Source organism: Thermobia domestica, chromosome 3 (assembly GCF_964235325.1).
Source record: "Thermobia domestica chromosome 3, izTheDome1.hap1.1, whole genome shotgun sequence".
Lineage (NCBI taxonomy): Eukaryota > Metazoa > Arthropoda > Insecta > Zygentoma > Lepismatidae > Thermobia > Thermobia domestica.
The window spans coordinates 125,226,006-125,242,177 of record NC_137456.1 but is presented as its reverse complement, the minus strand read 5'-3'; the positions used below and the strand labels follow the sequence as shown (position 1 = coordinate 125,242,177).

At 34.8% G+C, this 16,172-nt stretch overlaps 1 protein-coding gene across 1 annotated transcript in view; it reads right to left on the bottom strand.

Moving 5' to 3' along the window:
* LOC145680710 (ankyrin repeat and BTB/POZ domain-containing protein 2) overlaps positions 1-16,172 on the bottom strand; it is a 447,712-nt gene that overhangs the window by 376,038 nt on the left and 55,502 nt on the right. The window lies entirely within an intron of this gene.

The following is a 16,172-nucleotide window of genomic DNA, read 5'->3' as shown; positions in this document are numbered from 1 at the left end:
AATAATAATAATAATAATAATAATAATAATAATAATAATAATAATAATAATAATAATAATAATAATGTACTCCATGCATCGCGACTTATTAATACTTTTGCATCCGGAAACGAGACTTTCGGTTAGCTTTTAGTACGTAAAAGCTCAGACCCCTGAAAAAAAAGGTTATGGGCTCCTCAAGAAATACTTACTGTGTGCATCCCCTGCTCACATATTAAAACAAAACTGTTCAATGCATAAACAGATGAACAAACAGTTTTTAATGCGAATAATGATGTTTGTCAAAAAATTACAAGATCTTGAAAAGAGGAATGATACATTTTAAAGTTTTATTTGTGGATCGGATGAAACACACACGTGAACCACCATTTGCCCCGACTTTCTTCGTTAATACCTTCTCCTATTTCAACGCTAACTGCTTCAAGTGCAAAATGACTTCCTTAACCAAGTTTCGAAATTTGTCAATAAATAAATAAATTGATTTCTATTAAGTTTTCCCGAAAATTTAGATTCAACATTTTGAGAGAGCCAAAAATATATTAAACAGGAAAGCAACTAAGCAATTATGCACAGAAGTAACTACTACATGCATGGGCGCCCGCAGCTGGAAGCAGGAGAAATTGCTAACTTCTGGGTTTTCATAAGGGGTTCGGTTCTTCGATATATATGACGAAACATACTAGATTTGTACCCTCATCTACTACATTAATTAATATATTTACTGCAGTTAATTAAATTATGCAACGTTCATCACTAATAATTGTTTTACACGAAATATTATATGCATCAAGGTGTTTATATTCGAAACGTCCCCTTTCCCCTCCCTCTCTTGAAAAAAAAAAACCTGCGTTCCTGACCACATGCTAACACTAAGGCTCACAAAAGACATGACTGTACGTGTTTATGTGAAAAATATCATTTGTTTTTCGAAGATTTTGTTTTCTTGTTCATTTTATGTCAGGCAACGTTGTAGTTACTTCACTTCCTGTAGGAAAGAGACTGCAGCCCAAATAAGGAAAGTTCCTACATTGTTTGAGTTATGGTTTCTTTTCTACTGTGTTTATGACTCAAATTAAACAACACTAATGGCCTCTAGGTGCAATTGCAAGAAGCTAGCTACCCAAGAGCGGTGTCGACTTCAGGAGCAAGTAACGGGGCTCTTACGTCACTCACTCGTCACGGCCTTGTTCCATATAAACCATGTGGTGGTTACCAGGAAGAGAGACATCTCGCTATTCTCTCGTGCAAACGTAATACCGACAGAAGTACCCTGGATGCTTGGCTCAAATCAAATAGAAATATCGTTACACTACGTCGCCTCCATGGTAGAGGGGCGTAAGTTGCATTTTTAACTCTTTACAGGAGAGAGGAAAAAAGATTTTGCTTGATTTGAATCTTTCGGTACTCTCTGATTAGAAGCAAACTGAAATCTTTTTTTGATATTTTGATATTTAGAGGTTAAAGGTTATTTATTGTGCCTTTCAATCATGTACATTTTCATACATAACATTTTTTTATGGAATTTCTACATGTTAGTGTCGTACATACGCCCTTATGTCATAAACAATTTATTTCGACAAAGTACTTAAATGAATTTCTACATACCAGTGTTGTTTACTTATGCAATAATAAAACAGCATAAAACTGGTTACGGATTATACACAATGAATTAAAAGCACCATTATAACAGCAGTCCTTTCCGCCAGTATCTTTTCTATCAGACGAAAAGCAATTTTTCTAGATTGGACTTTACTACGTTCTGTTTATACAACCAAGATAACGAAAGAGAATTCAATACTTTTTTCACACATAGAGATGCAATAGTGAAATTCAATAGAGCTGATTAATTTTTATCCATAACAAGATTAATTCCAATCTTCATTAGTGATTACCGATTACGCACAATTGCTTTTTATTGAGTGTCCGAATAGGAAATCTTTAAGTAGTCCTTAGCGTCATCGGATGTAACGAGACTTGCGAAAAATGCTGTGATACTCTTGCGTTATTACTTTAGTGTTTCAGAGTTTCATTAAATCATTCTTCTTTTCCTTGGAAATTGGTAGCGGCCCTCAGTACAGCTGAGGAAGATTGTATTCCTTTCCAGGTGTTCGTAAGGATCTTGAATGTGAGGATTCTCTAAAAGGCTCTGTTATCCTTTCCTTGTGTAGTATCTTATTTTCGTCTTGTGTGAATCCAGCCATCTTAACTTTTGCCAGGGTAAAGTAACACATTCTGATCTTTGAATGTAGCTAACTTATAGCTTTTTGCGGTATCAAAATTATATAAATCTTCTATTGTCATCGAATATACCGAGAATGGCTGCGGCTTCCGTCTTGCCATCTTAGCAACTATGCACTAAGCAGAAGATGTATAAACATATCAATGTTCTTCTTTGCGCGTTCTAGAACGCTGTGCATGGAATCAACTTCCATCTGAGTGTGTCCTGGTACAAGAAGCTTGTGGTCAGGGCGGCACACATACACATTGCTGCAAATTTCTTGTTCAAATTCTGTCCACCACAACAGTCTGAATACATCGTCACTTGAGGAGGTAAATTTCTCGAGGAGGTAAATTTCCTAAGTGGAGTAGAATGCAAGAGGCAATTTCATCAGAACTTGTCTTACCCCTTAATTTCACGAACGATAATTTCATGAACATAATACAGAACATCCGTTTTACATGATGGCGTTGTCAAGGCTTGTTGGGGATCAAAACAGATACTATATGAGTGTCGTCCTTTATTGCTTCTTCATTGTCTTTTTGCTTTTTAAATGCTCTTCATAAACCGATTTCTCTCTTTCCTTTTCCTCAGAAGACAAATTTTTAAACCTGGCACAAGTTTTACATTGATCTTTCTTCTTCTTGTGTATCTTGATATTCATTTCTTTCAGAATTTTCCAGTATGAAATACGCCGTATTACATTTTCAGGTGAGACTTCCTTCTCCTTTCAGTATTCCTTATAAAGGTTGTAAAACTTCTCAGAAGTCAGTCGTGACTCAACATAGTAACAGCAGGTTGATGAAGATCGACAATAATGATCGACAATAATGAGATTCAACTCGGGGCACATCGATAGTACATGCTCTTTTGCAATATTTTTGGTTGCTGATGTTAAACTATGTTTCGGTTTGTGTTTCCCCCGACGCTCGTGACCTGTACTTCCAGAAGAAAGCCCTTTCTGCAAACGAAACGACACACTTTATCACTAACATCAAGAGTACAAAGAAAAAATTGCTTGCAAACTTGTGTCATTTTTCCATCGATAGTTCAATAATAGTCAATTGTGTACTGCTTTCTGGACGTGGTATTATGTTTTCCGCGTGACTTTAACCTTTGCTTCATGTGGCGCAGAATATAATCTCTCTGTCTATGAGTGTCTACTAGTTTTTAGTGCAGGCTATGCACAAATTTCGGTTTTTCTTCATTGATGATTTGTTTGCAATTGTACACGCATCTACATGAAACACTGCGTACACTGCGATCCTCATGAATTTTGCTAGCACTGGTAACGTATTTCTTTCCAAATTACGATTATTATTATTTTTTTCAGTTCATGGGATTCGATGGTATGTTTCTTGCTTTGGATGCATGTGATGATTTTGTTGCCACATTTGTTTCTATTAGCATTTCGTATTTGAAGTACTTTCATCTTTGTCCACCTCAAATTCCGGGTCTGCATCACTGTAGTGCGATACACTAATATCAGTAATGGAGTGTCAGGAGTCGTCTTCCTCCAAAAGTCTGGATATTCCCTGGCCAGATAACGAAACACCGTCCATCCTCATCCTCTCTTCATCTCAACTACAAGATATATATACGCACTACAAAACTAAAGAAAAGAAAATAATGCCACAAACTGTCACATTATTTAGTTTACTTAATCACCGCCAACAATAAAGCAATGGAAAGAAAAAAATATATAAGGTAATGCGACTTGTTTTGAAGTCGCAATTGCTTTAATACGGATCTGAATGCAACTTACGCCCATCCATTGTATGTGTGCTCAGAAGTATATTTCTTGCAATGTGAGTATTATTTTTCTGACATAAAGGCGTAAAGGCCTTTCTGTCATAAACAACTTAGTGAAACAATCTGTTACGTCTTCCAAACTTTGAACTGTAAATTTGTTTTTATTGGGAATTAACATACATAAATTTGCCAAGCGCAAGAATGTAACGTAAGTGATCCAATGTATTTTCAAAAAAATGTCACTTACGCCCTTCTATCATGGAAGCGACGACTACAATTATTCAATTTGCTTGTTTCTGTCACCGCACTGTACATAATGTACAGTAAACCAAAGAAGATGCAATACATGATACACTTTCATATTACAAAATTACGTACTAAATACAGAGTGGTACGATAATACACCGATAAACTATAGGAGGTGATAATAGACATGAAATTAAGCAAAAAAAAAAAAAAAAAAGAAAAAAAAAAGAAAAATATCTAATGAATATTGGTCGAAGTGTGGGAATAAATTCGTTTGTCTGTAGAGATCCCCGTATCGCGGTGACCGCTCGGGTACCATCATTACGTCATTGCATTTGTCAGGTCCAACTTTGTGTGTAATCTTTTGAATTCACCAGAGACTTTGTCAATGATGTTTTTCCGAGTTCATGAGATTTTATGGATTATATTAACACCTTTGTCGGTTTCTTTATGCCTCTCATGGTAAAACGTGGCCACTTTCGAGCCATGTTCATTAGACATTTTTTGTTGTTGTTGAATTTCGTGTCTATTGTCACTTCCTACAGTTTGTCAATATATTATCGTTTCACCCTGTATGCAGAATAAACGAGGTAATAGACATCATCTAAGACAATTTTACTATCAAACGGAAACTTTTTTTTTTAAAGAATTGTAATATCAGCTATTGCATATTCTACTATGAACCTTCCCTTGTCTTGTGCAGGTAAGGTATGATTCAGATTTACTAAAGAACATCTAAACCGACAAGAATATGACAACTACATTAATTTCTGTGTAATTGGAATCATTTAATAGTGCCAGAAGAATGAATTGAATCAATGAAGATGAAACAAATAATAATACTCCTTTTAACTATAATGGATCGTTATTCACCGTGATAAATTACATAAAATTGATGTTGCTGAAACAAACAAAGCCGTTTGTGTCATTTTATTTCTTAAAAAGTGTATTCATTTAACACTAGAAGTGTCCGCATTGAATATTGTAACGTTAAGTCCGCATGGAGTCAAATTCGACTCCACACTTATCTTAGCAGCAATTGCGTTTGGTTATTTATTTATTTCACTGATTTTGAGTTAATTAAAACATTTTAAATAATAGTAAGGCATCCACGTGCATAACCCATATAATTATCAACATTTAATACAAATAAAAGTGTAAGAAAGATAATATAATATATCATGTTGGGGTCAAAAAGACCCCCAAGCGGACTTCTAGTGTTAATTAAGTTATGTCTAGCACCTTTGTTGCCTCACATTTGTATTTTTTGATACTGCAATTCATTACTTTTTATTTTCTTTATTTGCGCACAAAATATATAGTTTTGTGGCAGTTTCTGTTTGGAGGTAATGTGAATCACATTGATCACACTGATAAAATGACCATTTACTGTACGTTCTTAAAGAGAAACCATAAATCTATAACACACTGGAGAACATAGACTATCTTCAATAACTTCCCTCTATTGACTAACAGAATAGCGTCGTTAGGTACAGTGTTTACTTCCAGTATAGCCAGAGAGTATTAAGTGTCAGAAAGCGTCTGTGCATGTAGTTCCTGTGGAACATTCTTGATCCTCATTCCTCCTGATCCATATTACCCCAATTCCCTCTACTAATGTGACATAGTACAGCTTTGTACGCAAACATAAGCATGTATAACACTTAAATGTCTTGAATTAGATTATGCATTCTAATTCTTTAAACATGATGCATACCGTTCAGTATAATAATATAACTCATTGTCAAAACTGAGTGAACATTTTTTTTACACTAATGTCAAATTTATGAATAAAAAGTTGTCACTACATAGCAACCAAATACCAATAGATCAATCTCAAGTTTTCATATGTCGTTTTATGATTGCAGGAATGCTGCCAATTTGGTAAAGGGGTATATAAAAAGTAGCGAAGTGTCACAATCGTTTTTGGGGAGCTAAGTATCAATTCCCTACAATTCATACAATTGATATTTCAATAATAATAATAATAATAATAATAATAATAATAATAATAATAATAATAATAATAATAATAATAATAATAATAATAATAATATTAATAATAATAATAAACGGAATTTCTAGTTTTACGTTCGATCATTGTGGCGTTTAGGCTAAAGAGATGAATGATTAATGAAAGTAAATTATTATGAAAGAATTGATGGAATGATGATGTGAGAGAAATGGGGAAACACCGAGAAAATCCACGAACGCGAGGTTGTCCACCACAAACGCATGGCCTGGAATTGAAGCAAGGACCCTTCACATCAGAGATGAACGCACTAGCATTGAACCATTATGACATTATTATTATTATTATTATTATTATTATTATTATTATTATTATTATTATTATTATTATTATTATTATTATTATTATTATTATTATTATTATTATTATTATTGAATCTCAATTTCAAATTATTACTCTGCAACGCTTTAGATAAACAAACTCCATGAATGTAGAAATAGAACAGAGTTGAATGCATTTATTACATATCTGAAATATTTGTATCGTTTCAGGCGCCAAGGTTGCGAACTAATTTCCTTGGTGACTAGTGACAATACATAAAATAAAATCTGACTAAAGCAAATCTTTATTATTACTAACCTTGTGTTGAAGTCTCGTCAATATATATCATTGCCCTCATCAGACACAGCACAGTGTGTCTGATGAAGGGAACAGTACATTAATATATTAACACTTTGACTATCAATGGGATACATGTGTCCCATGAGAATAATTCAAACATCGTTCGGAATTTGTTTTTAGAAAATTCTAAAAAAAAAGAAAGAAAGAAAGAAAAGAAAAAAGAAAGAAAGAAATACATGTTCTCCCATCGGGTCAGATGTGACTAGAAGACTATATTTAGTTTCAGAAACTGTGTACAGATGTTAGGAATATCCCACATTAAAGAAGTCATATATATAAAAGAATGTTCACATTAAAAAAAAATGTAGTCAAAGGATTAATGTTGATTGTATGTTGTTTATTAATATGTCTAATGAAAGCAATGAGATACGTTGCCACACTTGTAAAACAGATTAATAATACTAAGTATTTGCTTTATAATACTAAGACTGTGTAGTTTCAATATAACAATATAACCCTTTGTGTAATGACAAGGATAGCTATACGTTATCTTCCCATTTATCCTGCTTCCTATGTCATTCCAAAGAGGAGCGTGTATAGTCTTTCCTGGCTTCCTGCAGGCTTCAATGGTTGCAGTTCTGATCGCTAAGTAAATGCAGCTCATCACGAAAGGAGTTGACAAAACGGTCTCCTAGGCACTAAGTTATAAAACTAAATTCCCTGGCATGAAGCCCCAAAGGGTTTAAGCCGATACGCCGGTGACTTTTTAAAAATCAACCATTACGATGAAATATACAGTTCTAGTTTGTTTCGTGCAAGGAAGAATCCATTTCGTCTGGAAAAAAATAACTACCTTTGGGTAAGTTCGTCTCACTTTACCTATCTTGAAGCATCGCCAAGAGTACAAAGAAAATTTGAAGAAATTGTGGAAGAAAATAAAACTTGTACTCACCGAAGATAACAGATCACACTCGCTACGTTGCACTGTCTTTCAGACATATTTTTTTTTTCTGAATATTATTAGATTTTTAACGCAAATCAACAGCATAAACAATATTCAAACCGAACACATGTAGTTATTACTGAATTCATTTATACTGAAGTTTTTTTTTTTTTTTACTTGTTCTAATTATCCTTAATAAATCCTTCCATTTGAGTTGCTCGTCATTAATACTGTCTACATAATCATTGATCAGAGCTTTCCAAACATATATCTCATCCCAAAACAAAGTATTTATGACTCCAGTGAAGCAGTATTGGATAACCTAGAGCAATGGTGGTCAATTTATCAGCGAGGATTACGCCCAGAAAACTGAAAACATGACTTCGTTGGCACAAGGCTGAATGGCCTTTTAGTTGGGGAGAGTGGGAATGTTTGCACTTTTCTGTTAAAAAAAAAAAAGTTCTCATTGGGTACACAGGGGACCAATACTTATAATATGGACAATGAATTCGTTGCTGTTTCTGGAAAGTTTGACACTTTCACTTATTTCAGGCATCATAACTTCAACCCTCTTGTATCTATAAACATAAATATTACACATTAATGTCCTAAGACCTGGGCACATTTAATACTAAGTCTTATACATGTAGCACAAGACTATCTGTATGAAGGCAAAAACTTATTGCTTGCCTCACATATATCATAATGACCGGCTATACTATTCCTCTTACACATTGTTGTTTTTAAAGGGGAACAAAGAATACATTTTTCATTTTTATTAGGGGCCGAATGAAAGATACTCTCGGACCGCATTTAGCCCGCAGACCGCCATTTGGTCATCACTGAACTAGAGCGATCGAAAATGTTTTAAACATTGTATATTCATTTTATGAGCACAGTAATAGAAAGTACAAGTTTGTGGGATGAAGAGCCCTAAATTATATATCATTCATATTTGCCTTTGTGTGCATTAGAAGGTCGTGGATGTTCTTTATATTGAGGAGGTAGCCCAAGAAAGTACAATACCCATTCATGTCAAAATTTAGTGGTACAATGTTAGTTTGCCGTACTTTGCCGTTTCTACACCTTCCCATAATTATAAACAAAGGCATAGCGACGAGCTCCTTCGTGGGTAAGCGGTTAGCATACGCTCCTTTCGCGTGGGAGATCCGGGTTCGATTTCTGGCGGGAGATCATGTAGTTCGGATTCCATGTTAATCAGTAGCTCCCGTCTCATATAGCCTTGCTGCTGAAAGGGACGTTAAACTCACAATGAACTCAAAGGTATAGCGAACGATATCATTCAACTCATTTGGTTATGGACATTGTGGTTCAGTGATAGAGCAGTGACCTGTGGATCAATGAATTTCTTGTTCGACTCTGGGATATGTGGCTTTATTGTGTCCGTGGATTTGAAAAATTTCAAGAAAACACATGGGCATTATGCTATTTTACATAAAGTCACATAGCCTGGTATCAAAACAGGGTCCTCTTGTACAAAAGATAAATGCTTTGCCACTAAGCCAGAGTACTCCCGTCAATATTATTGTTTATTTCATATGGAAATAAACATTGTGCGTATATTTTCTGAATTATGTACAAGATAAACGTGTTGCTGCATTCATTATATGTACTTTACACACCCTATAACGTATAAACTATGCAGTATATTCACCTTATAACTGCCTGCATAATTGATATGAAAGTTTGTGGATGAGGAACATGCAAAGATAAATGTAAGTATAAGGTTGAACCACAATCACATGTATGATCCTTTGGACCACTGGACACTGAGTTTCGTTTTAATTTTATAGATACTTGAGCAATACGAATCAGTGATGTTGCTCACGAGGCAAGAAACAAGGCTTGTACGAATATCATCTTGTCTCGGTTCTTGCAGAATTCTTTTTCGCCTTGTTTCGTTTTCTAAATTTAAATGCAAAATGTATGCTCTGTTTTTTTTTTATCTTTTCATAATTTCAACTTAGAAGTTAACAGAATCCCTCTGCATCACAAGAAATCCATGAAAGATGTGATATAATAATATTTAAACCATGTTTATGATAGGAATGTATTGTGTAATGACTTGCGTAGCTTTAAACGTTCGTAAATGCTCTTCATTCTATTCATACAATCAATTTATAAATTTATAAATATTACACTTTGAATCATGCAATAGTAATATTATGTTTAAGAACTAAGACTTAGGTGAACTAGTGTTGTCAAGGAGGCTCGTGAAATTTTTTGTCTCGTCTCAAATTTAAAAATGTAGACCTATTTCAGTATATTATATACGGTTACGAAACATGGTCGTTTACTCTCAGGGAAGAACATAGACTGAAGGTACTTGAGAACAAGATACTGAGAGGAATATTCGGATACAAGAGGAACGAGAATGGGGATTGGCGGAAACTTCATAACGTGGAACTGCATAATTTATACCGTTCACCAAACATTGTTAGGGTCATCAAGTCTAGGAGGCTCAGGTGGGCAGGTGATGTAGCCAAAATGGAAGAAATAGGAACGCTTTCAAAGCCCTAACTGGAAGATCAATCGGAAAACGACCATTAGGAAGACTTAGGCGCAGATGGGAGAACAATATTAAGATGGATCTCGCAGAAATAAGAATACAAAGTAGAAACTGGAGCTAGTTGGCTAAGGATAGAAGCCAGTGGAGAGCTACTGTGAATACGGCATTCAACCTCCGGGTTTCATAGGCCATAGAATTAGCTAGTTAGACCTACTTCTCGTCTCGTTTTCGAGACGACACGACAAAATTTCTCGTCTCGTGGACGACACTACTAATGTTATAAGAAACGGTTTAATTTTGTAAATACGAAAGTTGACGTCTGACAAGAGAGAAGTGAGTGTGAGTGATGTTGAGGAACAAGAAGAAAAAACTTCGCATACATATACACGCCAATTTAATCTATATATATTCGCGCGTGTGTGCGTGCGGAGTCAGAAACTGGAAGGAGATGTTTGGTATGTGCATATCGCCGCTGGTGAATCATTGCATCATCAGAACTAGCCTTCCACTGACTGAAACACGAGAAAAGGCTAAAAACGTTGAGACAAATCATTGCTTAAATAAATGCGTATCTTTTCTTCTTTCAGAAAAAGAGAACAAAAAGCAGGGACATAGAAGAGGAATGTCGGAATCACGATTTGCGACTTTAGGTGTTTGTGTAAAAGAGAACGTGACAAATATCACTAAACAGTTCTATCCTTGTCTGGTTTTTGGATTAGTCATCATCCTCAGAAAAATAAATAAACAGTTCTCTTCTCATAATAAAAGTGTGTTTCCGTGTGTCATGTAAACAAAATGATGCGTCTTCTTCCTCCTTTTAATATATTTCCACCAACCATCTGTCCACAATACGGACATGATTTGTGAGAAATATGTAAATGAACAGATTGTGGAGAGGAAAAAACACTACAACATACAAACTTTATAATTTGTATGGTTCTGGGTTTAGTTCCCAGACATTATCATCTAAATTTTAAACTTTCTCACACAAACCATATCATAAAATACTTTGAAAAATGAAATCTTTCAGTTTTACGTCCCACGTTCATGCCATGTGGGTTAAAGGGATGATGGGAATTAATGAAATGTAATGAAGAAATTGAGAGGAAATGAGAGAACCCCGAAAAAACCTACATATGGTGTTCTTGACCACCACAAAGCCCATTTGGCACAAGGTGGGGTTGAACCAGAGACCTCACGCACCAGAGCAAAACGTTCTACCATTGATCTACCACTGTCCGAAACTGCTCCGTAAATAGAGGAATACTCTCAATACAATTACGACAATTGGCACTTTTCCTTACCTTCTGTTTTCTTTTTCTTTTAAACAAAATAGAGCTAGACAAAATAGGGATGCAGAGGAATATGTGAACGTAGATTCTAATAACACACTAACGATCATAAGTTAACTACATAAGCACTGAAATATGTTTCACGAGACATGAAACATAAAAGTTGACCCGTCCAGAGGAGGCTCTTAAGGGAAATCACGTTGGTAAAAATTTAAATTTTATTGCTATGTTAAGAGATGAATTGTTACTGAATGCAATGATTTTTGTACACAACTTTTTGAAGCTGTATGAAGATTTCTTGTCTTAACAAGTAACGATAAAATTTAAATTTTTACCTATCTGATTTCCCTTAAGAGCCACCACTTCACCCTTCTAACTAAAAAAAATGTATAAAAAATTACGTATTTCACTTAGTTTAAGGTAAAAGAAAAATCTGAAGATATCGTGGATCTGTTCTTTACTGGAAAAGCAAGGTCAAGACGAATTCCAGCAGGAACTTTGATATTGAAAAATCGTCAAAATCCAAGAAAGAGTGACTTGAGCCAAAGTTTTGAACGACACAATGAGCTGTAAAACCAAACAAACTTTGTGATACGGTCTAAATAATACCAATTGTATCCTATTAAACCTGTACAATGAATTTAATTGGGTTGATCGTAATTACTTTGTGAGAGCAATCTCATTTGGTCGATAAAGGATTTCAAGAACCGACGCAGGGATTTCAAATACGTCTCACTTCTTCCTTCACCACGATCATGTAATAGTATAACGTATCAAAACGATCGCCTGTATAAATAGGATGATAGTATGTCCTGTTTTTAAGGGGATTGTCTTTTTCTTTCTTTCTTCACAAAGTCGTGTGATGTCTCGAGAAAAATGCAAAAAGGACACAAAATAATGTCCTGAGGAAGGGTAGCGAAGTATCCTGTTTTTGGCTCGTAGTTACATAGATACTAAAAAAAACTTTTGTACGTCTGCTTTTGTTATGTAGTATTTCTGTAATTTCTTCTACAGTTGTTTGAAGGAAAGACAGCCTCTCTACAGAAAATCCAGTGATCAAAAAATATGACATTCAAAAGACAACAAATTCTACTAAGAGGTAATGTAAAAATTAAAATTGTAATAAGAGTATACAAAATAAAAAGAGTATAGCCGGATAAGGGAATGGAAAATGCCCTTACATGGATTGTTGTGATATTTACACCAAAAGTACCTCAAACCAAAGATAACTTTGGCCAAAAAATCAACTTCAAATTCCTTCGAATTTCGAGGTTAATGTTGAAAATTCGAAAGTCAGAAAGTGTTCATATCTCGGGAGTGACTTGAGTTACGAAGGTGAAACAAAATATGATACTTTTCTCCAAGGCCCTTACAGGAAACAGGAAACAATGAGTTTTTCCCTTCAAATTTTTATCTAAAAATGCGTCGAAAATATTCGAATTGAAATCTTGTTGCTCTCTGTTTCAGTGACCAACTTCTATTTTCCACCATAGATGCAATACTAAGCCATTTATAATATATTTAGACCATGATTTGATACTTTAGGCGCAACTTGGTGTAAAATGAGGAAAAACAAAGTTGAGACGTATTTTGTCTGTAAGTTAGGCAACCCACGTTACATCATAAATGGTTTGGCCGGTACGAATATGGTCAGAAGTCAAAGATGGCCGATTTTGAGTTTCTGGCTCCCCACGAATGACTCTACATGGCAATATAACTTTCATAATCGAACTTCTTCCAGAAAGTTGTTTTCTGTAAAACACGATTAAAAATATTGGTATCCTACTAAGGCAAACTGAAAATCATTAGCATTCAAGCTGTCGCGCTGTTTCTGGAATGGATTTCGATTTGCACCCTTCCTCACGCCACGCCACGCCACACCACTTTCATAAAAGAAAAGAAAAAAAAAAAGCTATAGCAGTCGCTGCGTGGAAATCGAAACCAAAACGGAGAGGGTGACAGTAGATGGAAGCAGTCCTGCAAGGAATCAAGAACTTCATTCAGATAAAAATGTTTATTTTTAAAGACAAGAAAACGAAGTTTATTTCTTCGGCTTTTTTTTTTATCCGCGAAATTTTGGGATTTAAGAATATATACATATATTCGAGGTATATAATTATAAACATGGTTTTAATTTGCATTTCATGATTAGAGATTTAGCATTCTGCCTCCTTCTAACACTGTGGTGAAACATGTTTGGTTGGGTGGTTGAATTTTAGTTAAGTGTCTCTTTTAGCACCGACACAATATGAGACGTGGACCTATAGTGCAGGTGAAGACGTGGAGTTATAACTACATTCCTCCTTATTTTCCTATTATAACACCGAAAAACAATTAATTATTGCAGTGCGAAGAAAAAAATACTGAAGAAATTAAGAATCAAAGAAAAAATCGATACGATAGAAAAGGTGCAAATCTTTGAATGAAGTGGGTTTTTCACTTCCAATGAATTGTTTATAGAACTATTAGATTAATGTTCAACTACAGGCTTGTTTACTAAAACTAAGTTAATAGTGTTACAAATAACTGTTTTGAAAATGTAATTGATTTCGTGAAAAAAATATTATTTGAAATTTATGAATAAACTAAAACTTCATTATGATAATATTTATTACATTTATTGAGGCTGTTAAAATGCGATTGGGAGAACTATCCATAAGTTTCTTATTTCAAAAGTTATGACACGTTATAATAGCAAAGAAAGAAGGAATTATGTGAATAATGATGTTAAACTAACATTAAACCCAAGAAATGCCGTTTATGGCGTTAATTTTGTAAAGTGAACTCTCTGAAGCTCAGGATAAAATGTGTCCAGAATGGAAAACTTGATGTTAGCAAGATTTTATATCAAAACAAAAGTACTTTTGTATCTTTTCCTTGGTTTGATGTACTTTTTTTTCTTGCCTGCTAGACTGAATTTAGGCAACCAGTAAAACACATATATCAATACGTATGACTTCCACTTCATAAGATGGTTAGGCAAATAAGACGACAGTTGGAATATCGGGGTTGCTTAACTTAGACTTCTTGGCAACAACTGCAATTTCAGTTTGAAAACCAATCAAGAGAGCCAGTTCCAAACTGAACATAGGACTCACAAGTACTGAATGTTTAAACGCACTTTCTTAATTGTAGGGTCCACTTGAGAGAAACAAAAGTAGCACTCCAAGAAAGTTGTGAAAAATCTAAAAACCGAAAATTTCCATTGTCTTAATGAAAGAAAACGACCTTTTATGGAAAAATCTCCATACCAAAAAACAGCCTTCTTTGCATCTCTACTAGATAGTTATTAAAATAATAGAAACACTAATAAATGCAACTTACCTTATTAATATGATGTTCGGTTACATTGAGGCTTTGAAGCGTACAACAATTGAATCGTCTGCAAAGAATAGTGGACGTAGTGAGGCATTCAGTTGTGTCAAAAGGAAGTCTGTGTTGCTATAACTCGCTGCTCTAAAATTTGATCATAGATGTTTAATAATATAGAAATCGGGGAACTGCGCATGCCCAGGAGAGATGTTAAAAGTTCATTCTGATGTTTCTCAAGCTATGTTTAAGCACATATGGCTATATGTGTGGGCGCATTGTCATTCTGGTAGACTGCATAGCTGTTAAGAAACATCACTTCCAATACAAAATATCTGGTCTCCTACAATATCCCTACAATTAGTGGCAGTAATTATCCCTTTGATAGTAACAATAAGACTAATAAAATATCAAAATTTGCGGCCCACACCAGCACAAGGACACTTACATAGGCCTACATACAGACAACAGAAAATAGACATTCCAGAAAATATTCATCTTTAAGCTTCTGCCAAACTCACTGCGTCAAATTACACTCTTCCAACCATTGGTAGCCCTTTTTTGTTCTTGTTATATTTTTTTCGCATTAACACGTTCCAGGAGGTGATAAAGGGTTTCGAATTCGTAGCCCGATTGTTAATTTTGAGGTTATGGAACTCTTGTCACATTGTGATTATAGAAACAGGTCTTTGGAGATACTGATTGAATTTTGCAATCATTTGGGGCTGGAGATGGCAAAAAGAAGTCGGGAGGGGTAGTGTTGCTATTCAGACTGGTGTTTTCTCGCTCATGAAAAGCAGGTTTTTTTTTGGGGGGAGGGGAAGTAGCGGCAACTTTCCCTTCATTATTAGCTTTTTATGATTTTATGATTCAAGTTCCACCTTTCTTCTCCTATTGTTAATTGGGAAACACTGAAGAAAGTGTCTTTAAACCATACAATACCGACAAATCTTATGCTTAATGTGGACCTGACGATCTTAATTGATTTTCAAACTGACATGGAATTGGTTGCCAACAAGACCAAGTTATGCAACCCAGCATCTAAATTGATGTCGTTCTGGTTGCCTAATTGTCATAGTGTCTGAGAGTTATAATTTTATCATATATTTTTACAGGTTGCTTAAATTCAAACTGACACGTAAGAAGAAATTGCTATAAACCAAAAAAACAGACAAAAAAAGTTTTAGTGAAAAATTTTGCTTTACACTTCATTCTGTGGCGAACAACTACTGTGACCTTTAGATATTGTATTAGGACCTACATGCGTTCAGCTAACACGCTAGTATAAG